The sequence below is a fragment of the Canis lupus genome, chromosome 4, assembly GCF_011100685.1.
Source record: "Canis lupus familiaris isolate Mischka breed German Shepherd chromosome 4, alternate assembly UU_Cfam_GSD_1.0, whole genome shotgun sequence".
NCBI lineage: Eukaryota > Metazoa > Chordata > Mammalia > Carnivora > Canidae > Canis > Canis lupus.
The window spans coordinates 18648281-18673963 of NC_049225.1; the positions used below are offsets into that span (position 1 = coordinate 18648281).

At 33.7% G+C, this 25683-nt stretch overlaps 1 protein-coding gene and 1 long non-coding RNA gene across 9 annotated transcripts in view; one reads left to right on the plus strand and one right to left on the minus strand.

The window, feature by feature from the left end:
• CTNNA3 (catenin alpha 3) overlaps positions 1-25683 on the minus strand; it is a 1666571-nt gene that overhangs the window by 565812 nt on the left and 1075076 nt on the right. The gene's annotated exons all lie outside the window — the stretch shown is intronic.
• Positions 1647-24948, plus strand: LOC111095465. Of its 2 annotated transcripts, none has more exons than XR_005357905.1 (3): positions 1647-1859; positions 6137-6261; positions 24674-24948. It is a non-coding gene; the product is annotated as an uncharacterized LOC111095465 (long non-coding RNA). The 2 variants fall into 2 exon arrangements; XR_005357904.1 differs by lacking the exon at positions 1647-1859 and adding an exon at positions 2361-2762.

Consider the following 25683-nt stretch of genomic DNA (forward strand, 5'->3'; position numbering starts at 1 on the left):
GGTTTAGAGTCACCTCTTAATATGTCCTTTTCTACACTCATACTTGTGGTGCTGACATCATATTATGACAGAATGTTTGTTTCCCCTAATTTCATACTCTTTCCTTAACCTTCCCAAACTGCAAAAACAAAGACTGAATCATCTTCTAAGTTTCTGTGCAGAAACTGGTATTACAAAATTAGTTGCTGTTATTTAAGAGGCAATCGGCAGTGTGTAGCAGAAAGAAGAAAGGAACAAAGGAGAGAGAGGGAAAGGACAAAAAAAAAGGAAAGGGAAGAGAAGAAAAGAAAGGAAAAAGTTTCATAGATGCGTCTGCTATATAATAATACCAATATTATATCACTCTTTTAGATTTGGGGATATTTTGATATTTATCAACATTTTAAAACTAATAACTAGTTGTCATTTATTTTTGCATTCTAAAAAATACTCTTTTTTTTTTTTTTTTTTTCCTTAAAGAAGGCCCTCAAATTTATGAGTTTCAAGCCCCACACAGCCTGGTCTGCCATAGCCAAACCGTGCATTTTTCACAAAAAGCTACCTATAGTCTGAAATGATAAAACTAACACAGATTCCACTGCAGTATTTCATCTGAACTCTGTGTTGATATCAAGGCATCAGCTTTGCTTCCTTAGGGAAAATTGCAGTATGAGATAAAGAAGCCTTTTAAAATATTCTACAACATTTAATCCTTTGTAGAGACAAGTGACGCCTTTCCCTCCACCTTCCCTTTTCATGTGACAATTTTTTTTGAAAGAATTTCTATTTTATTTCTAAAATTTGGTCGCGAATGGCAAACTAGTGTGCTAACTATAGGACTAGTATTGATAGCCTGCAATGTTCCACGCAGGAATCTAAGTACTCAATTTGCATTAACATCTTTAATCCAGTGAGGAAGGCCCTACCAGTATTCATTCCCTTTCTACTGGCAAGACAAGAGGCACAAAGAGATGGAATAATTAATACAAAGTTACAGAAGGAAATCTAGATTAGAAGCCAAGAGTCTTAAGTTACAGTTTTACTTTGCTTCAAATTGATTTTCTGTCCACAGAAGAGTCTTATTAACACTCCTAGGACTCATTTTCCCAGAAGTGAGAGGTACATGTGCACTGGGGAAAGTGTGGGGGACAGCGTTTGAGTTCACTAATTACAGTAAGGTTCCATCAGATTTAAACATACAGGTTTCAAGCTATCATTTGATGCATCTACTTCTCCTCTTGAAAGATTTCTGAAAACAATTACTTAAAAAAGTGAAAATAAATCTAAGTAATTTAATTTTTCCTCAGAGATATTTCAATATTGGCATTGATACAAATAATCTTAAAAAATCTTAGTTAATATAACAAAAGCACTTTGTGGATTAAAAAGATGAGTTATGTGTAAGTACCTATAGGTCTGATTACCTCAGTGTCATGGGCATGTAGAGAAAATTAAAATAACTAGATATATGACACCTCAAAAACATCTAAGTTAGTATGTGAGGAGAATTAATATGACATTCACTTAAATTGGTAACACCATAATAATTTTGGAATTGTAACCACCACGATAATGACATCAAATTCAGTGTTCTAATTCTATGCATCCTTTTCTCAGGTAGTTAAATGGTGTTCTACTACCATTTGTTTCCTACTTTCTGTGCTGGTTTCCCCCTATTTCCTTAGTTTTGATAACTTTTTCTTTTATGTCTTCTCTCATATTATATTTCACTTACAGGATACTCTTCTTGCATTTTAAGTAAGCTATGCAATATTTGTCATCATGGATCTCCATAGTTACCTGTTTATGTTGAATGCTAGCATTGTGAGGCTGGGGAAAGGGTGTGGTGAGAACACATAACTCATCCTGGACTCCTACAGGTTTGCAGACAATTTATTAGACTGCATTCACCTTCAGTCTCCCAATTGTTGTAATCTCCTTACTCTATGAAGGGATGATCCCTGCATGATAGGATTACTAACACTAAAAAGTCTCATGAGGTTTTAACTTGCCTTTGGATACACAAAAAAACCTGAAATATGCTACTTTTTATTTTTTAGCATATATTAAAGACTTAGCATTTATTCATTAAGGAAATCAACTTACTTTATATAACACTACAATTAATAGATTCTCCGAGTCCTGAATCTAACTAGAGTTATTGCAGTTTGTCCATCTCCTTTTGCTTCTCTATACATATCTAAGGATGGCACTAACTATTCAGGGAGGCTGGGTATTCAAGAGTTTTCTATTTAGATAAGGCAGTAGAAGCCTACCCACCCATGACCTTTGGATTTTTCATGTCTACCCTCTTAATTCTTCATCATTTAGTTTTTTTAAATCATGATTATCCTTTCATTTTTCACTGTCTACTGCTGTCTTTTTCACTGTCTTCTGATAGTTCTAATTTCAAAGAGATGGCTTTTGCTTTCTTACTTATGCTTAGATTCAAGTTGCATCATGTCCCTCAGTAATTTTTATCAGGTGGGGACTAGCTGATTTCTAGGAATACATGGCTTGTTTTGAAAGAAAGATGTACATTTCCTTTACATATTATAGTATTAGCTTTTCTAAGTCTTAATCCATACTGCTAGGGAAAATAGTGAAAAATGCAACCTAGGACTCTTTAGGTCATGTAAAATGCAATAAACAAGAAAAACAATACTTACCAGAAAGTCTATAAAAGGCAATCATTTTGACATGAAAGTCAAACAATTTATTTCCCTCTCTTCTACACTAATTATTAAGACAGAACAACCTATCAAATCAAGATCACCAGTAAGGTAAGGTTTTGTAGACAAAGGAAAATGGAATTTAGGATTAGATCTCACATTTTACCCAATTCCATCACTTATTATTTTATGTGATTTTAGACAAATTGCTTACTCTTTGAGCTTTAGTTTCCTTACCTGTAATGGTTACAAAATGCTTATTACAAAGGTTGTTAGTACAATATAATTAACTAAATGAAAAAACTAATACCTAGTACCGAGTTAAACATTTTATGAATGTTTGTTTCCATGCAGAGAGTTTGGGACAAAAAAATACAAAGAGTACATCGAGAATTTAAACACTATATACACAAACACACATAACACACAGAATATGAGATTCTGATATACTCAACAATCATTTGATGTCTTAATTATAAAAATGTTCCTTGGCTAAATAAATATGAATTTAAGGAAAAAATCTACAGAAACACTGCATTTTTACAACATAAAACTGAAATAAGAGAAAATTTGCCTTAAAAAAAATTCTCAAACCAATAATGTATATTAAAACTTCAGGTAAAAAATAAAAAATAAAAAATAAAACTTCAGGTAATGGAAACTACTTTCATTCCAATGATGAAAAAGCAGAGGCAAGGGATTTTTGGATCCTTATAATCTGCTGCTCAGGGATTTAATAAGTTTAGAATTTGGAGTAGGAGAAATATCTATCTTCCAAAGAGTTCAAGTGCAGAAATTAAAAATTAATTTGATGTCTTTGCCAAATTAATAACCCTCCTTTTTAAAATGAATTTTATAAAAATATAACATTACAAAGTTCCTTCTACTGCAACATCCAGTTCCATGTAAACATAAAGGTAAAATGCAAGCTAGTCATTAATTGCCAAAATGCGTTTTATAATAAGAGATTGGCTAAAGTTAAAAAGGGGGGAGAGTACATATTGGCAATTCTGAATGTTTGGAATTAGATATTTCCGCCATATAGTTGAAATTCCTCAAGATTCAACTTGTGTTTTTTTGTTTTTTTTTTTTTTTTCTAAAACCATTAACTAGAGTTCTTATAACATTAGGGGAATTACCTTTTTTAATTTTCAAAAAATATTTGCGGTGTACCTTCTATTTATCTAAGGTAGAAAATATTAGGACAGATTCAGAAAACATTTTATTTTAGTGGTTTTAAGGGAGAAAATCCATGCAAAAATATTTAATAAAGGCTAATGAGTATAGAAAATCCAGATCAAAGGAGCAATATTTTCCCTAAACTTTCAAAATGTATAAAGAAGATATGTATATAGGGTATAAGGTATAAAATGAATTGAACTAGTCACATATAACTTTCTCCGTTTCCTATTGCTTTATTCTCATTCTTTCTTCCTCTGAGAGGTCCCTAGAAGAGAAATTTCCTGAACCTCTGTGACCTAGTACTTTGATTTTTAGGATGCTGTGTCAGCTGCTACCATCATCTCCGAATGGGACATTTGAAGTAGCTTTAACCCTACTCCCAGCCACTCCCTCTGCAAACTGATAACTACAAATCATAAGTCTCATGAAGCTCCTAGCTCCCTTTTTCTCTTAGGATAATTTAAAAAGGATAAAGCCCTGAAATACTTGAGACTTGTTTATCCCTCTAGCAACAATTGCCATTGTCCCTCTAACTTTCTACTCTTCTTCCTTGCTTATATTCCTCCAGGTAATTCTAATTCATCTAATAGAGCTCATATCAAACATCACTTCCTCAGAGAAGCTCTATCAAATCTATCAGTTTCCTTGATGATATATTCATAAAATAATATTTCTTTTCGTCAAGTACTTATCTCATTATGTAATGGGATGTTCATTAGAGTGAACACTGAGTTCTTTTGATACAGTTTTGATCCACACTTCTCATTTTCACACAAAGCAGGAATTTTAATGTTTTAATGCTATTTCTCCAGCATATGTGGAGAATCCCCTCCCAATATAACTAGGATTCCAGTGTAAGTTTCCTTCTACCCAGCAGGCCTTATTAAAACTTTTCCAAAAAAAAAAAAAAAAAAAAAAATTCCCAAGTGAACAAGTACCTCCCTACAAGGAACCCTTATACCAGTACCTAGGATGATGAAAATATGTCCATCCTGTTTTATTTATAGCTAAACACTGGAATCACAGAAAAAAAAATCACAGAAAAAAACTGATAAGGTTTGTATTCAACAGAAAAGTATTGGCCATCTCTTCTTCATATTAAGATCTTTCAAGGGCTATTCCAAGCTGAGGATCATCTATTAATGGACTGGATCACAAAGCTTTCTCTACTTTATATATCCAGTGTCCTTGCAGGACTAGAATTAGAGAAAGGTGAAAATAAATATGGCAGTTTCCCCACTGAATTACCACAATCAAATATTTGTTATTTTCCTATGTCTTCAGGTCTTAATTATATGACTTTGTCAGCTATAGATCAGAACAGGAAAAATAAGAATACAAGCTGAAGAGCCAATTTTAAAATACTGTACCAATTTTACCACAAATAGAATAAGTAAAGAGAGTTTTATAATCTTTTTTTGAGAGTTTTATAATCTATTCAATTACCAATATATAGATGGGAAAGTGAAAAAATATTAAAACTTTCTCACCTAGTATTTTATTTTATAAAATTATATACACACACACACACACACATATATATATATATATAAAATATACGAATTCTCTCTCTTTTTTTTTGTATTTTTTTATTGGAGTTTGATTTGCCAACATATAGTATAACATCCAGTGCTCATCCCGTCAAGTGCCCCCCTCAGTGCCCATTCCCCGCGTCCCCTCAACCCACCCTCCCCTCCACCACCCCTTGTTTGTTTCCCAGAGTTAGGAGTCTCTCATGTTCTGTCACCCTCTCTGATATTTCCCACTCGTTTCCCCTCCTTTCCCCTTTAATCCCTTCACTATGAACTCTGTCGAGAGAGAGAGAGAGAGAGAGAGAGAGAGAGAGAGAGAGAGAGAAAGAAAAAGAAAATCCTCTGAGAATGAAGTAGTGTTGCCTTTTTCAAATTAGAAACTTTGCCTATAATTCGGTCAATTCAATCTTTGTATCTTTTTCCTTCATCTGTCAAACTTGGAATAGAACATCTAGCCTATACAATTACTTAGAACTCAATAGTCAACTACATTGGGGAATGATTTAAAACCAAAATTAACCATACTAATTTGAGGTATTATTACACACACACACACACAAAAAAAAAACCTTCCAGATTTTCTTTTAAGTTGTTAATAGTCAGCCTTTGAGGAGAATGTCATTTTCAGTCTGGAAATGGAAAGAAAAATAACTATGTTTCCCCATTAAATAATTGTAAGCATTACTGTTTAAAATTTTCTACTACATTAGAGAAGACTACTTCTTCGTCACAATAAGTCGTAAAGTTGTGGATGTTTATTTCACTCTCTAGGACCTAAAGTCCTTAATTGCTGAAGCATATTCACTGGTGCGTGCAAAGTACCACAATGATGCACTACTTATTGTAATAATTAGATATTGAAGAAGCAATGGCCTACATTCAGGAGAACTCTCTTTGTGAGTATACTTCTTAAGGAAAATAAACAAACAAACAATCTTGATTCTCAGTTACAAATAAATTCATTAATAGATACTACCTTAGGAAGATATAACTGATACTGTATACTGGAAAATAGCCCCTCTTTGTTGAATGCAGATCTAAAAATTCTTAATTCTAAAGTGTTATTTTGTGCTCAGCAAGCTTTGGCCATAACATGCATAGTAAAAGATAAATAAGGTTATAGTTTTTAATTACAAACTTGAATATACTGGGCTATGTATAGAACCCAAGAATAAAGTACTACTGCTTCCTGGGAGTTGGACTATGTAAATTAGATTGAGTAGTAGGACACAAAGTTATGAACAGGAGAAAATTCTCTCTGGGGAAATATAGGTGACAAACCAACAATGGCTTTTAGCAGCTGGCACAGTCTATTTGAAGAGCTAATGTCATTTTACGTAATGGATTAGGAAGAACTGGATGCTCTCCATCATGCAGGCCAAGCATAATTTCCAGGATGACTGGGTTTTCTGACATAAAAGACACTACGCTTCCTTAGATTCTCTAACCTCATTTACAGTCCCCGTGATGAGGGATGTGAAGAAGTGGTCTGTTTCTTCATAGCCAGCTGAGGCTTTAGCTGCAGTGAAAGCAAGATTCAAGGGATCATTAACATGCAAAATTCACAGAACTATGACCAGTTGAATGTGAGGGATGAGAATTAAGGAGTCAAGGATAGTTCCCAAGTCTCTGGCTTGAGTTAATTAGTGGTAGTTCCATTAATTTCCATGATGGAAATAAAGGATACAGATTATGGTTTGGGGAAAGCAAAATTGTAAATTGCAAAAGTTCAAGATTAAATTAGAAGCACACAATTTTATGTTGGACACAATTTTTACACTCCCCCCCCCCCAAGAAAAAGACTTACTTGAAATTCATTTATATGTGGCAGATTCTTCTTTTAGAGAAATCATTTTCACTTTCCAAATAATATTAGTAGTTTTTTCTGTTTGACCAATAGTTACAAAAACAAGTGTGTAACATATAAGAAAATGTAGCAATTACATTGACTTAAATCATAGAAAACTAATGATCAACAACAGTAAGGAAGAATAGGATTGGGGTCACAGTAACAAAGACCAGACCACATCTTTATGTCAGAGGGCATGGAGTTCACCTATATTCAAGGTTTAATATTCTTGAATGCAAAGACAAGATAGGTCAAACTATGGAAAAAGCCCAAATATCCATCAACTAATGAATGGATAATATATATTCCATTATGTCTATATCTGTACTACCTGTTTATTTCAAATGGAATAGATAGATATAGAAATAGATAGATAAAGATATAGGCATAATGGAATAATACTCAGCCCTTAAAAAAGAATGAAATCTTGCTATTTGCAATGACATGGATGGAGCTAGAGAGTATTATACTAAGCAAAATAAGCCAGTCAGAGAAAAAAAAAACCATATGATCTCACTCATATGCGGAATTTGTGAAACAAAACAGATGAACATATGGGAAGGAAAAAGAGAAAGAAGCAAAGCATAAGAGACTCAACTATAGATAACAAACTGAGGGTTACTGGAGGGAAGGTGGGTGGGGATGGACTAGATGGGTGACAGTATTAAGGAGGGCACTTGCTGTGATGAGCAATGGGTGTTATATGTAGGTGATGAGTCACTAAATTCTACTCCTAAAAACCAGTATTATGCTATTCGTTAACTAACTGGAATGTAAATAAAAATTTAAAGCACATAAACAAAAAAAAAAATACAAGATAGGTGATGATGCAGAATTCAGTCTATACAATGGTTTCATAAACATTAACTCTGGAAAATCCTCCATTAAAATACAGACTTTTTGTAGTTTACTTATGTTTATGTGAGAGATACTCAAGGCAAACTTCCGTGGCCCCATTTGTTTCCCTTTTCACAGTGCTTTAAGAATGAGGTTATTAAAATCAGCAAGACGGGTCAATGTTCTCAGGGGGCAATGTTGCAACCAATATAACCAAAAGGAGACAGCTTGTTCTTCTAGCAGTTCAGCTGTTGTGCCCAAGATTGCGAATCTGAGAAACCACCAAGGAGCCAACACCGATGCAAACACACGAGGGTTTATTTACAAGCTCGAGCTTGAGTCCAAGTATACCCGACACAGCGGAGCAGGGACTTGGACCCAAGCTCGAGCTTGAGTGCTTCTAGAGCAGACACATGACTACTTAATCAGGCATTTAAGACTTAACTGATGAACTTTTCAAATAATTATCAAAGATCACTTGCATATGGCACTGTATAGACTAACCACTGAAAGCATGAATTAAACTGCAGATTTTAATCATCTTGTTGATAGGAGGTGCTGTGGATTTAAAGAAAAGATAAATGTCTTCTGTCATATTATTGTCTTAATGTAAGTAATACTCATCCTCGCTAGAGTTTAGCTGAGTAGGAAAGAAGCATGTTGTAGAGAGACGGTCAATCAGGCTTAACCTATTTTCAATACGGTGAGTTTTCTTCCCTGGCTTTATTTATTTTTTTTTCATTTTATTTATTTATTTATTTATTTTAATATCTTTTTTTTATTGGTGTTCAATTTACCAATATACAGAATAACCCCCAGTGCCCATCACCCAATCACTCCCACCCCCCGCCCTCCTGCCCTTTTACCACCCCTAGTTCGTTTCCCAGAGTTAGCAGTCTTTATGTTATGTCTCCCTTTCTGATACGGCTTTATTTTTTTATTATTCTTCAACCTAACTTATTTTTGTTTGCTTACTAGATCTATCTTACCAATCTTGCAGAACTTTTGTTCCAATAAAATGATATACGTTCAGCTACTGTGGTTCTCATCATAGATGCTGTCATCATTATTATATTACCTCATAGAGTTGTGTAAAACCTTACTGCTCAAAGTGCCATAGGCTGACTAGAACCTTCAGCATTATCTGGAACTTTAGACCTGCAGAATCTCAGGTCCCATCCCAGAACTACTGAATCAAAATCTGCGTTTTAACAATATCTCCAGGTTATTTGAAGGCACACTAAATTTTAAAACACTAATCTAAAAGGTTAAAATTTCATAGGTGAAATACGTAAAATAGTTCCTGGTTAATTTTTTTTTAAGATTTTATTTATTTATTCGTAGAGACACAAAGAGAGAGAGAGAGGCAGAGGGAGAAGCAGGCTCCATGCAGGGAACCCGACGTGAGAATTGATCCTGGGTCTCCAGGCTCACACGCCAGGCTAAAGGTGGCACTAAACCGCTGTGCCACGGGGGCTGCCCTCCTGGCTAATTTTTAATAAACATTTTCTTCCCTGCCTTACTAACTTAGAAAATGGGTTAACCCATTTTCTCTCCATCTTAGAAAGCTACTTTTCATTTGTTTTTATTTATTATAATGCACACACACACATACACACCACACTATCATCACAAATACCAATAACAGAAATGGGTATTAAATCCCTACTGTTTTAAACACTGAGGATAAAAATACAAGCCATGATCCCTGAACCAGAATGTAGCATCTCTTTAGGATGACAGGACATTTATATAGAAAACTTAAATATGAGGTACTTGTGCCAATAAAATCAAATTTCTCTGTCAATAATAGCATCATAACAAAATGACCGAATGGCTGATATGTTTGAAATGGTTTCACTTAAAATACAAGTTATTGGTTATACATGAAAGTCATTTTCGCAGTTTATAGTTTAGATGGGATCAAATTCCATAAAGTGAGATGGTCATCTTTAAGATAAGAAGAAACTGAGATACAAATGAGTGGACCACTTATCCCTGATCAAGAGACCTGCTCCATGTGCTTGCTATTGATGTGGGGAACAAAGGCAAAATAAAAAATAAATAAATTTCCTTACAAGTTACACCCGATTGACAAATCCTTGATACTGGCAAAATGACCTTCCTTCAGGAATTCAACTGCCTCACCTTGCTAAGGGCAAAGTATCAAGCAAACCTGAATAATTATCAACATTTGAAACTTATTTGTTAAAAACCAATACAGTGATTTCAGCAGAGAATCTACAGGGACACTCAGGCTCTTTGTTATTTTAATCCCTGCCTAAATCTCATCATCATAGGAGTGGCTCCAATTATTTCCTATTAAATCAACATTGTAATTATAGCAAAAGAATCTGATTTCTTTCATTTCTCCTCAATCTCCCAGAACTGTAAATACTTCCTCAAATTTAATCACATTAATTTGGCATCTCCTTGGTGCTTTCATTATGTACTTCTATTACTAGATTTGCAAAAATATTAGTGTAGTAGAACCCCAATAATTTTTTCTATAAAATCTTGATTAGCCTTAAATTTGTTCCCTTCACTGAAGCTACTTCTGAATATTATAAAAATCTTCCCATAATGAATGGATCTATCACTCAATCTTTTATTAAACCATGAAAAGATCTTAAAACATTGTTAGGCAAAATGTTCTACAGAGTCATCCAAACTTCCCTCCATAACACATAATAAGCATTCTGTGATATTAAGACTTGAGAATGGTCTTTACATTCTGAAAGTGCAGATTTTTTTTTTTTTTTTCATGGAGTGACTGTTAGGTTATAAAGTATGTATTCACCCTAGGGGAGAGATGTCTTCATTCCTCTCCCACTATTCAGTGGATTCTAACTTTACATTTCAGAGATGTATATTATCAAATGGGTGCTAAAGACTCATTTAAGAAGTTCCTATTTCTATGTGTGGAGAGATTTTGCAATGCATATTTAAAAAATTTTAATCTGCAGACTTTAAATAAAAATTCACTCTTAGAAATGCATTCTAATGAAATAATCACAGATGTACATTGAAGTTTAACTTAAAGATACCACAGTGGTATATAATAAATGGAACATCATAAATGACCAGAATTGAGATTGGTTAAGTAAATTACAAGGCAGTCTTTAATAAAATATTATGCAGCTATGAAAAATTATGTCACAGAACAAGTTTGAATAATATGCAAAAGAATTCAAAGCATTTGAAATGAAAGAATATGTTAAAAATATGAGTGTGATATAATTTATTTTTACATATAGAGATAGCTATTTTTCACTGAATAATCTAAAAGGTTGTACCTTAAAGTATGACTATAACTTCTGGTAGAGGAATTATAAGAGATTTCTATTTTTAAATTTATTTTTGTTTGTTTAAATAAAACATGAATTACATTTTAAAGATGAGAGAAATGAAGCTCTATTAGAGCTATTCAAGTATTTCCTTTCAGCATCTCTGTTTATCTCTCATGTTCATTTTAATTATGAGGAAAGCTCTGAGTAGTGTGTAACATCTGATTCACAATTATGAGCTGATTTTAAAAGTTTCTTCTATTGCTCATGGTGAAATAGGGGAATTCATGAAAATTTCTGAATTATCCCTATTTAGAGTTTAGCTAAACCCTTTTAAGATATCGATTTGTTCTTCAGCATTTTAACTTTATTCTATCTACTTTGAGCTTAATGGACAACCCATTCTATTTGCCAACTCCATCAGTAATTTTATTTACTGCTTCAGCCCTTGAAACAAGTTAATGCAGAAGACTTAATGGTATTTTAGGATTTACTTGACACAGAAAAGTGACCCAAGGTTTCATCAGCTATAATGTCCCTTTGGTATTAAATATTTTAATGTGTTAACTATGACAGATACAGGATGGCCAGCTTCCCAGTGAATGACCAGCCTCCTGGTAAATTTCCCCTTCCCTTTTTGTACCATGCAGCCATAACCTATAAAATCTGTTCTCTTATATACACAGAAGATCTTAACTGAAGTCTTAATGTTGAACATTTTCTAAATCTGAGGAGATTCTATCTCAACGGTGTGGGAAAAGATAACCATACAAGCAAACTTTGAGCTGCTGAGACTGCAAACATCACTGTGTTCCATTTTGTATTTCAATGTCTTTGTGAATATGTAACTTAAAAAAAAGAGGAGCCTTTTAATAAATGTAAATTAGGATTGCTTTTGTAGAAAATGTTATTTTAAAAGTCCTGCCTTATTTTTAGTAATATATTCTAGATTTAAACTGATAAATCTTTTGAATGCTAAATGCACTAAACTTAACATGACCATGTCACATGATTGAATAAGTTATCACCTGAAAAAAATGAAGTCAACCTTCAATATGTATCTGTAAGAAAATTGTATATTATTTTGCTTTTTTTGAAGTCCACAGTCTAATAAATAAACATGAAGCCATTAGAAGAAAGTTTAATATATTTCAAGCTGTATTGTTAAACAATATTAAGAACTTCCTTTCACATAGAGTGTATATATATATATAGTGTATATAGAGTGTATATATATGTATATAGAGATATAGATATAGATATAGTGTACTTTTCATTATTTTAAATTTGTCTAAGGCCAAATAAACGAGCAGTATTCTATTGCCCTTCTACTTGTATGGGGAAAGATTTATGTTGAAAGGCATTACCTTCTAGTTAGAAAGCATAAATGATAAGGACTGTTGTTCCTATAATTAATCATACTATGGTATAGACCTCTCTCAGTGACTTAGCAAAATGCATCTAGATATGAATTGTAATATTGAGGTAAAATAATACAAATGAATAGGTAGGATATTTTCTTTTCTTCCTTTATGCCTTTTATATATTAAAATAAGACAAAATAAAAAATACATAAACTTCAATGTATAGCTTTAAAATCACAACCAAAACCCAAGTTGAAAAAGAGAATATTGGCATGACTTACACATCCCTACATTCTTATTTTTCTTTATGATTTAACCTCATAAATATGCATTAGTTGTATCTGTTTCTAGAATTTATGAAAACAAAAAATTCTATGTCTGGCTTCCTTACTCAATTTTACACTTGTGAGATTCATCGAGGTTTCTGTAAGCAGCCTGATTTTGTTTACTTTTCAAATTAAGGTCAGGGAGTTGTTTTTGTATTTTTTTCAAGGACTTTAGTTGTGATCTATGAGAAGTGTGGGCCATAGTGAATTTATACTACCATGACAAAACTGATAATGCTATTTTTTATGATATCTAAACCCAAATAGTTTATAATTTGTCTAGCATTTTTACATATATGTTCATTTCAGGGATTGGCCTAGAATTTTTCATTTTGAAATGACTCCTTTTTTTGGTCATCATAGAACAAGTTGATTCTTCCCTCTTGTGCTAATTTTTGGTGGAATTTGTATAACATTCAGACTGTAGTTCTTAAATATTTGAAATAAATCACCAGTGAAACCATCTTAGCCCAGAGTTTTCGTAGTACAAAGGTTTGTTAATTGTAGATTCAATTTTGTTTATACTTACAGGACTTTTCATATTTTTAGCTGCTTCTTGTGTCAGCTTTCATGAGCTGTATTTTCCTCAAATATGTTCACATTATCTAAACTTTCAAATTTATCTGTGAGAAATTGCTCATAATATTCTTTTATTATATTTTCAGTCTTTAAGCCCTATAATTATGCCTCTTTGATGTTCCTGACACACTGGTGATTTCTGAATTCTATTATTTTTTTTATATATTTTTTAAAGATTTTATTTATTTATTCATGAGAGACACAGAGAGAGTGAGGCAGAGACACAGGCAGAGGGAGAAGCAGGCTCCATGCAGGGAACCCAACATGGGACTCGATCCCAGGTCTCCAGGATCACGCCCTGGGCCGAAGTCGGCGCTAAACCACTCAGCCACCCAGGCTGCCCCCAAATTCTTTTATTCTCAATCAGTTTCATTAGGGCTTATCAATTTTATCAGTCTTTAAGAAAAATTTAGATTTATTAATTTCATATTTTTATACTTTATGCTTTTTATTATTTCCCATTGCAAATAAGTTTCTTTTGCGGTTTTTCAACTTCTTAGATTGATGCTTACATATTACTTTTCTATCATTTTTCTATGAATTGGAAATTTTTCATTCCTATTTGCTTCTAATTTTTTTCTAATTTCCATTGTGACTTATTCTTTGAGCCATGTTTATTTAAAAATAATTCTTCAGGGTACTGAAATATATTGAATTTGTCATATTTCTGTTAGTGATTGCTAGATAATCTCATTGCAAGCAGATAACCTATACAGTCTAATTTCAAACCTTTGAAAATTTTGAGACTCACATTATGTTCAAGAATATAGAGTCTTTGTATGTTACCTATTTTGAGTGTGCTCAAATAGAGTACAATGTATCTTTGGAATTTGTTAGTTACAGGGTTCTACAAATGTTCCATTAGGCGAGGCTTTTAAAATTGTAGAGTTCAAATCTCTATCCTTGCTAATTTTTTAGCCATGTAGTCTATCAATTACTGAGAGAGATAAGTTAAAATTCATAGTATGTTTGGAAATTTTTCTATTTTTCTTAATAATTTTATAAATTTTAATTTGTGTATTTGAGGACACATAAGTGCACAGATATCTAGATCAAAATATACTTATTAATCTTTAATTTTTTTGAATTATTGAGTTTTGACATGGGATAGTGTTATCACATAAAACACAGGATGCCCAGTTACATTTGGATTTCAGATAAAGGGATTTTTTTTTTTTTTTAAGTTTAAGTATCTCTTAGATATTCCTTGGTGCATACTCACACACTAAAAAGTTTTTGATGTTTATCTGAAATGTAAATATAACCAGGAATTCCATGTGTTTTATTTTCCAAGAATGGCAACTCTAGTCTAGGTGTGTCTGCAGTTCTGGAAGAGGCAGCTAAGAAGCTGAGCAGATTTTTTTTACAGAAACTCAAGAATATGAAACAAAGTTCAGAGTAAGGAACTATCCTTACCCTGAATTATCCAGTTTTGGATAATTCTCAGCTAAAGTGGTTTTCAATATTCTTTCCCTTCTCCTGAGATTCTAGTGGTAAGTATGCTAGATTATTACCATTCTGCTGTTAACAGCTATTACTTTAGTCCTGTTTACCTGTATGTAATGTGCTATTTAACTCTTTCCCTGAGTTCATAATTTCAGCTATTTTTTTCCACTTCTAGAATTTCTATTTTTTTTTTATGTGGTATGCCACATTCTGTAAATTATCATCCTTGTATGCCATCTTGGTTTTTATCCTATTTACATAAAAAGCATGGGCTCTTTTCTTCCTTCCTTCTAGTCTCCTTGCTTTTTTCCTTCTGGCATCCTTGTGTTTGTACATCTTTGTTTAGTTTTTCTCTTGCTATTTCTTGTTCATATACTTTTACTCTAGTGGCATTCTTGATTCCTAGATTATGTGTTGAACATTTTGTTTAAATAACAGTTGTATAAATAATTGGGAGACCCATGATGATGATTCCATCTGAAGAAGTTTCATGGCATCTGGGGTATTACCAGTCCAGGACTGCCTTACTTCAGTCTCAAGATTTGAGGTTTGTTTGGCCACTCAAATGACTTGAAAATAGGCTCCAGTTTATGTTGAGGTTGGTTTAACTTTGTTTCACTCTTATTCCTATATATAGTTTTTCAAGGTCCCAGACCAAAAGAGATGATGTTTTCCTCCCTCTGATAATTCCTTACCCTGAACTTTGTTTCATATTCTTGAATTTTTGTAAAAAAAAAAAAATCTGCTCAGCTTCTTAGCTACCTCTTCCAGAACTGCAGACACACCTAGACTAGAGTTGCCATTCTTGGAAAATAAAACACATGGAATTCCTGGTTATATTTACACTTCAGATAAACATCAAAAGCTTTTTCGTGTGTGAGTATGCACCAAGGAATATCTAAGAGATACTTACACTTAAAAAAAATCCCTTTATCTGAAATCCAAATGTAACTGGGCATCCTGTGTTTTATGTGATAACACTATCCCATGTCAAAAATCATCAGAATGACTAGATCATTTCTCTGGATTTCCATTTTCACCTAGATCTTAGCCTCGTTCATCCCCCCACCCCACCCCCATTTTTTAGCTCTTTGATGCCTTTAAGAAGATATTTTAAACAGTATTTTGTCCAGCTATTTCAGTTGTCTTCAGTGAGAAGTTTCATCCAAATTACCTAGCCTAGTCTGCCATCAGCCAAATCAAACACCTCCTATCCCATTTTCTAGGTGCATTTAATATTAAATATACCAATTATTTAATCAAGATGCTTTAACATTTGAAATGATGAACACGATACTTTATAATTTTTCATTTTTATGGTCATATCTTTTATTCCAACTAAGTATCTACTAAGTATTGCTTTTATGATTTGCTCAATTCAGAGCTAAGTTTCTGAAAGAAGATGCATTTTCTGTTTTTCCTTGGAATGAACAACATGCACGTTGTGTGTGCATATGGGAGAGGGGTGTGCATGCTACAAAATGTGAGAAAACAACATGCATCATTATTTTCAGCAGATCGGTTTTTCACAAGTTCTCTGAAATATAAAAGCATCATAATCAGGGCCCAATAGATTTTATGATTAAGTGGCTCTTTTGAATAAACTATCATTATCTACCTTTCAGACATTATTCACAAAGATTAAAATAGTAGTGTCCCTCATTAGCTATCCAAGATATGATATGATGAGGACACAAAAATTGGTATATACTGTGTTCAATCTCTGGTCATAAATACATCATGAATACATGAAGCATACATCACAGTGAGGGTTTGTTAAAATGATGGTAAAGACATAGAATGATGAGTGTATTTTCTGCAACAGTGGGGTTTTTGTGTCTCTCCACATGCCATCTGATTGATACTAATGTCTACGTGAAGTGATAGACAGGTAGTTATTTCTGGCAGTTCACTTACAGAAACGTGCTGCCACAACTGTAGTTCCTATATTTATCTCTTTCCTTTGCTTCCAAAATTGTTGAGTTACTCCTTTTCCTGATGATGAATGAAATATTCTTAGTCTTTCTTCTTTATAAAACATTCATCTTTAGAATATCCTGATTATCAGATTATTATTTAAAAATATTCTTTTACTTTACTTTTTTCCTATTACTAATTTTGAGTTGGTTTTATTTGATTCGTAAATGTACTCCATTCAGAACACCCTGGAGAAAGACTTAGTAGCTGTTAACAATTGGCTAGTGGCTGAGTCTGTTCAAGTATTTCCAGTGTATTTATCAAAAGTAAAATGGTTATAACCTTCAAAGCCAACTGTACTCCTTAGCCTTGAGAGTGACATTGTCAGAAACACTACAGACTGCCAGAGAGCAGAGAATAGGTGTAAAATGAGAAAATAAGCACTAGGGAACCCTGGGATATGGGTAAGCAAATGCTATCATTTGGATAAAGCTTGTGTACATTTGGCCAGAGCACTAGGTTTCTGGCCTTGACCTCCCATGTTCTGCTCACACATGAAGCCTTCAGTTATACTTGTAGCAGCTGCTTTCTGTCTGCCAACTCCAATCCTTTATAAAAAGCTAGAGCACTTCCACTTTGTTGTATGAGTTATGTTTTTAATTTAACTGTCTTTCTTTCCTACTCTTGCCAGGATTTTGTTCATATTATAATTTTCTTTTGGAGAAAGGGAAGAAGAAACTGCTTTACTGCTTAAAGAGGCATATTAGGTATTGGAAATCTTTGACACTTTTCCAAGATTCACTAGTGGCTTGCAAAATTCTGGGTGAACGATTCAGCTAATACTTCTACCTTATGATAATAATTCAGTATCATGTATTATATACATTTCTATATAGAAATAAAGACCCAAATTCACTGATCTTACTAGGCTCATTTTTTTAACTTTTTACAACATATGTGTGTGGTATGTGTGTGTATAGGTGTGAGTGTGGCTGTGTATATGCAAGTGCATGCCCTGTGCTTTGTGTTGTAATTCTATTAATGGATTAATATTTAAAATATCTGGCAACTTCATCAATATTTATGGCAAACCTGTTAGCAAGAATCTGAAAAGGAATTTAAACCGCAATGGGAAAGTTACTTGTTATAACTGCAACTTCTTTGAAGGTAGGGAAAGTTTCTAATTCAATTTCACATCCATACTTTTAATGATTATCTTTTAAAATCTCACTAAAACATTTCTCTTTCAGCATCTCTTCTGAACTCTAGATTCATGTCCAAATGTTCTCGAATGATATCCCAACTTAAATTTTAGAAAAGTCACTCAAAAACAGTATGATCTTCATCTTCCACATCTGTTTTTCTTTCTGTGTTCCATACATCAGTGAATGACACTATTCTCTACCCATTTATGCAAGGCAAAACTGGGGATACACCTTTGATAGCTCCTTTTCCTTCCGACTCCTTATATCCAGCCCAAATATCTCTCCAGCCTATGCTCAGTTTTGCATTTTTACCAGATCCTTCCTACCTATAAACATCTAGTATTACTTGTTCAAATAGCCTCCCCCCAAACTGTTTTCCTTACATATATTCTGACCTTCTCCAATCTATTCTCTGCTCTGAGTCATATTGATATTTTCAACACAAGTCAGGTCTTCTTAACCCCCTTTCTTAGAAACACTTCATTGGCTTTCATTGATTCTTAGTATAAGAACAAAAATCCTTGATTTGGCATATAAGGCCATGCATGATCTGATTTTTACCTACCTCTCCAACCTCATTCTACATGTTTTTCTTCAATGAGGGGAAAATGTGACTTTTCCCACAAGACATTTGACAGTGTCTGGAGACATTTTTTTTTCTTTTCATTTCTTTCTTTCTTCCTTCCTTCCTTTTTTTTTTTTTTAATTATTGTCACATTTGGGTGGGTGGGAGAGATTTGCTATTTGCATCTAGTAATAGAGGCCACGGATGCTATTAAACATCTTACAATGCACAAAAAACTCTCTCACAAAGAGGAAGACAAAGTAGTCATCCAAAATGTCAAAAGTACTGAGATTGAGAAACCTCACTCTATGGGTTTTAACCATAATGCCTGTGATAAATATAATCATGCTGTATCTAGAGCCTCTTGCAAAGAAAAACTCATTGGGATGTTTATAAAATCAGTTCACCTGTCAGTCCTGTCAGGGACTGATCGATCACCTCCTTGGCTGAAAAATACCTCCTTACATAAGATGGCACCCTTTCCCGAACAGTCTACATCCAATGACTATGGAAGTAGGGGTTCTAAGATCTGGCCATCTTGGCCTGACACATCTTCTGATGGGCCATTAAAGTTCTATAGTTCCCATAGGGTCAGCTTGGATTCTCTTGCTGCCTCATTCTGCTTCTTTTCCATCCCCTTCCTGGGTGTTAATCCCAAAGGCACTTCCTAATAAATATCCTAGACTGTAATCAGCACTTCAGATTCTGCTTTCTGGAGAACTCAATCTGCTATGTTGACTTTCTTTTAGTTTCTTGTGCCAAAATGCATTCCCATCTTGAATCTTGGGACCTTTACACATTCTCATCTTTCTGTATGAATGTTCTTTCGTCATTTACCTGAGTACCATGCATTCAATCTTTAGACCACAACTTAAACAACTAATGATCCTCTTCTACTGTCTCTGAATATCAAAATCGTACCTCTACCCCAGGTTTTAAGCTTCTGTAATACAATGTAGCACTTCATTTTTACTGCTTCTCTTACTCAATTTGACTTTCTTTTTTTTTTCTTTTTTTTAAGAATTTCATTTATTTATTCATGAAAGACACACACACACACAGAGGCGATACATAGGCAGAGGAAGAAGCAGACTCTGCAGGGAGCCCAATGTAGTACTTGATCTCAGGACCCCAGGATCACAATCTGAACCAAAGACAGATAGATGCTCCAACCACTGAACCACTCATGTGTCCCTCAATTTTACTTTCATTGGAATGAATGATATTTGGATAATATCTGTCTCTATTTCTACATCATAATTTCTCACTTTATTAACCATTGTATCATAGTGACTAATCCAGTGCTTGACACATAGAAGGCACAAAATAAAGACTTGCAGGAAGAAGAGAGGGAGGAAGGATTTTGTGACTTACACAGAGAATTTTTAGAAAATGTTACAGGAAAAGAAGTCATAATGTGTTTTTTCACATCTTTAAAAATTTAAACTCAACAAACGGGACTATTTCGACTTTTTACTGAAGATATCATAATGAAAACTCCCTTTCTTTTTTTTTTTTTAATTTTTATTTTTTTATTTTATGATAGTCACAGAGAGAGAGAGAGAGAGGCAGAGACACAGGCAGAGGGAGAAGCAGGCTCCATGCACCGGGAGCCCGACGTGGGATTCGATCCCGGGTCTCCAGGATCGCGCCCTGGGCCAAAGGCAGGCGCCAAACCGCTGCGCCACCCAGGGATCCCGAAAACTCCCTTTCTATGGTCCATCTTAACATAGCATGATGGCAAGATTTTAGGTTTTAGAGTCAAGCTGCTCTGGTTTCAAATTTTAAGATGGAGACTTAAACAAATTTCCTTACTTTTTGAGCCTCAGTTTTCTTATCTGTGAAACAATAACTTATCTCATATAATGACTGTCATCTCAATTTCCTGCAAAACACTTAACACATAATATATGTACAATAAGTAGTTTTCTATTATTACACTGACCTCAAAACTAAAAAAGATAAGAAAATTGTCTCTATATTTTTGCAATGCATGGTTACTGCAAAAGGGATTACAGCACACAAATAGGAGCACACTGCTTTAGTACTATGATTTTTCACATTTTATTCTTTTTAAGTGAATAGCTTCATGTCCTAGGCTATTTGTAAAGCTAAATCCATTTCATTTTATAAATTTGTTATTTTAATAAGAACTTTATGTGTTTAGTCATGATATTGGGATGACTATTTACAAATATATTTAAACTCAAGAAGAAAAAAATGTCATAGAGATATGATTTTAAATTAAACTTTAACAAGTTATAAAGTAAACAGTTTTACAGGACTTTTTTCTAAAATCAAGGTGGTTAGAATCTTGAAAGCTATCAGTGTTCATCTTCATTTTTTTAAATCTCTCCTTTCATTTTACCACAATGTGTGAATGGACTAAGGGAGCAAGACAGAGGTCCATATATACTAGACACATTATATTAGTGGATTTATGTTATATCTAACAATTATTGTTAAATATTTACAATGTGCCAGGCACTGTATCCAAGTTTTTTAAAAAATATATTTTATTTATTTATTCATGAGAGACAAAGAGAGAGAGTCAGAGACATAGGCAGAGGGAGAAGCAGGCTCCATGCACGAAACCCAATGTAGGATCCCAGAGTCTGGGATCACGCCCTGAGCCAAAGGCAGACGTTCAACTGCTGAACCACCCAGGAGTCTCTGTATCCAAGCTTTATATATAATGCCTTTAGTTAACCATCAGAAGAAAGACCTGTTATAAGAGATTATTATTTACCACATTTTACTCAAATAGAATAAACTATCCCAACATCACTTGGCTACTGCATGGTAGACCAAGTTGTCAACTCAGACTTTTGAATTGAAAGGCTTATTCTTTACATCTCTCCTATAAAACCTCAGCAATGCATTATAACTAGGGTTAAGAGGGAAAAAAGGCTCTATCATATCAAAGATCTGATGGGGAATTAGAATAGATTTTCAAAAAAAATTTAAAAAAAAATAAAAAATATAAAAAAGAATAGATTTTCATAATACCTTCTTTATAGAATAAATAAAATAAAATGGACTGTAGTCACTCTTGTCTTCTAAGGGAAAAGGAATATATACTGATAATAGAAAGAAAATGTTACGTAAAACTCTCTTTTTTATAAAGTAGCTGAAAGAGATGGATATAACCAGGCACAAATAGGAGTGTCAGATTATGCAGAGGATTGAGTTGGGTGAAGTTGCATACTAGGGAAGGTGTAAGGGAGAAGTCTAAGTAGAGGAAGCTTCCAGAACAGGAAGCAAGGAGATTCTGTTGACCTAGGTAGGTATAGGGACTAAAAAGAAACACACAAAAATGTTGTAGGTCTTTGAAATTTCTACTAAAAACAGACTTTTGAGAAATTTTCAGTGTTGCAGTGGCTGTAAGATTTATAATAGGTATTTTGCACATTCAATTTTTAGTTGTTTGCATTACCCTATATTCTGTATATTCCTGTGTGGTTTGCATTGTTCTGTATTACCGAAAATCTTTAGTCAGATTGACTACATATCTTGTGATTATGTTTATGGAGGGAGGGGGAGATCAAAGATAAGGAATTAAGTACCATATATAGGATGGTTATGAACAGGGAGGAGATAAAATTTGAGGGCAAGAGCTCAATCAACAGAACCTGAAAGCCATCCATAGATTTAACACAGTCCTTTTCAAAATCCCAATGGAATTTTTCACAGAAATAGAAAGAAAAAAAATAACCCTAAATCTGGTATGAAACCACAAAATGTCCCAAAAAGACAAAAAAATCTTGGGAAAGACCAAAACTGTAGGTGTCACACTCCATGATTTCAAAGTATATTACAAAACTATGTAAGCAAAGCATTATGGTACTGGTGTAAAAATGACACAGACTGTCATAATAAGCATAATAAAGCCCAGAATTTGGAGTCAGAAATCACCATGAAAACATATTGCCTGGAATTTTGTAACTTGTTTTTAATTTAAAATAATATAAAATACACATATATACATATTAGTGTGGTCACAATATTGGTCTTGGAAAGTAAACTAAGGTTGATTTTATTGAAATGTCACTGATCAAAGAGAACTTTAGCTAAACCCTCAGAGCATTGCTATTATATATCAGGTAATTTGCAAATTGTTTTTATACACATTTTTTTTAATCCTTACTACAACCTTATGATGCAGATACTATTATCTTCATTTTAAAGAGAAGAAACTGGGCTGAGCTAGGTTAAATAACTGGTTGTAGTTCACTCAAGGAAGTAAATAGCCCAGCTGGGATCTAACTCCAAATCCAGTGTAACCTTCCCTGCACATTCTCACCTTCTTTAAGAAATAGTTAAGCCCTCTTTATCCCTTACTCTTCTCAGTCAATAATAGAATCATTTGAAGAATATTTTAAAGGATAACTATAAAAAAATACTCAATTACTATTTTACTACACTCAATTACTTCACAATATTTAAGACTATATGAAATAATATCAGGTATATAACAGCTCTGCCCATTGGTTGGAACATTAAAGATGCTCAGTCTTATTTGTGTTGTTATCATTGCATTATATGAATATTTACTGAAGAGAGATTATTTCAGGCTACCTTTTTTAGTTTACTGATTATAAATATTCTAAAGCTATAATTATTATTTTATCAAATATACTTTCAAATATAAAAAAAGTTATTTTATTCTCCTAAGAAGCTTATAGTGTCTCACTGAAAATATCTTTACATTATTTTTTCAATAAACTCATCTTTCATATTCAGTTACATTTCATGTTAGTTCTAGCTTATAACTCCTATGAATGAGGATTTTTACTGCATTTCCCAAAAAATAAAATGGTAACTTTTCTTGAAAATAGGTAACACAAGCTTGATCTATATATACACGTTTTAAGAGAGGATGGTTTCATCATCATCAGTTGCTTTTGCTTTTTATGTTCTGGTATAGAACTGTCACTGCAAATAGAACACAGCAGGTGACCTCAGAACACTCAACCTCCCCTTGTGTTCTGTAGATTACAGGAGCTTTATAACTGCAAAGTTCATAATTATATTAAATAACTCAGCATATAATAACTACCACTCTTTTCTTCCAAATCTCTATTATTAATAAACATCCCAGCCTTCTACATCAGCCATAAATGTATTAGGCAGCACAGCTGCTTTTAGAGCACAGTTTTACAAACACAAAAGAGCAAATCAAATTAAATAACCACATCTTCTTTATTTTGCAAATTATAGAAGAATTAAAAGTAATTCTTCTTATCAAAGATTTATTTTTCTCTATGAATACAGGCATTCCAAATCCTGATTTAGTTTTCTGTGCTGAAAATATGCTGTCATTTTGCAATTCATTTATAAAGATGAGGAAAGAAAAATTGTTGCATTGGGGGGGGAGGGGGGAAGATCTTGTAAAGACCTAATTACATAATAATGTTGCTAGTTCTTTTGTACTCTCCCTCATAGGAAGAATTGACACCATTTACCCACATAGATAATAAGGGCTGCAGGTAATCACCCCTCTGTCTTCAGAGACTTTGCTGAAAGTTGTCTGTTATGTTTAAGCTTCCAGAGCTTCAAGGCTTGTACTAGCTCAGGGTTAAAAAGTGAGAAAGGTCCTTATTAATCAGCTCCCACAACCAGCAGGTGTACAATGACCAGAATGCAGGAGATGGCCTGGTGTCATCCAGGAGTCAGCTGGGCTGCAGAAGCCATATACTTCCCCATTCCCACTTATGGGACTCTTTATTCAAAATCTGATTGTCTTCCCTATAGCTAATCCAAGCCCCTCTGGAAATGGAAAGTAATAATATCCTTAGGGTTTGACTGTTCAACTGCCTGACTACTAGTTGACATGTAAAGAGTGCTAGGTCAACTTTTGTTAAGTGAGTAGGTGAGTGGCTGAGGGGATGTCATGATGTGAATGATGAAGTTTCCTCTTTCCGATTTTTCAGGAGCCTGGAAAGCATAGAACCTCTCATCCTCCAACCTGCCTATGAGTGCAACCCTGCACTCATCCTGACAAAGTTGCCTGAAGTGTAAATGTGATGGATCTAAGAGAAGAGGGAAGGACAGGGAGGAGAGATATCATGTAATAATGAACTTGCATTATTTGAGCCAGGTTATTTATATGTTACTCATTCAATTCTCGTAATGAAAAAGCAAGGGAAAATTTTTTTTTCAGGTGAGAGAATTAAGTTGCTCTTACATGAAAACAGTAGCTCAAATAATAAAGCTAGTAAGAGTTATAATTAGCATTAGAACCCATGTATCCTTGACTATTTCTATAAGACAATTCCGCCTTTTCTATGCACATCCGAGAATCAAATACATTCTCCCTCCTCTCTCTTTGATATCCCAAGTGTCAAACTACTAGGTCATAAAACAATAATTGAAACATTTCACTTCCTTACAATGAGAATTTCTTGTATAAATGCCATTATAAAAAGAGATAACCTTAAGTATTTATAATCTAAAGCCGAGAAAGTGATAGCCCTTGTAAAACAATTATTCTACATGCTATTAGATATTACTTGATCCAGTGAATACACTAAGTTCTCACTGTTCTGAGTGTCATTTTAGGTTCTGAGAACACAGAGGATTCTGAGAATACAACAGGAGATGGAGAGAAAAATATAGTCAAATGTATGTTTAACAGTGAGATAGAAGCCAAACAATAACTAATCCATATAAAATTATGTGTAAACTGAGAGACGAGAGCTAGCAATTCTTCTAAGCCATGGGGTTCAAGAACGGGAGCCATAAGTAAGGTTAGGGAAGATTGTCCTCAGAAGTAACATTCGAATTGAATCTTGAACAATGAATACTCCATAAAGTAAAAGAAAAAGGGAAGATAATTAAACAGAAAACCAAACAACAAATGAAATAGGGAAAGCCTGGGGCAAAAGCCATGGGAAACTTGCAGCTGGTTCAAGGATGGCAGGTTGCCTGTTGCAGCAACAGA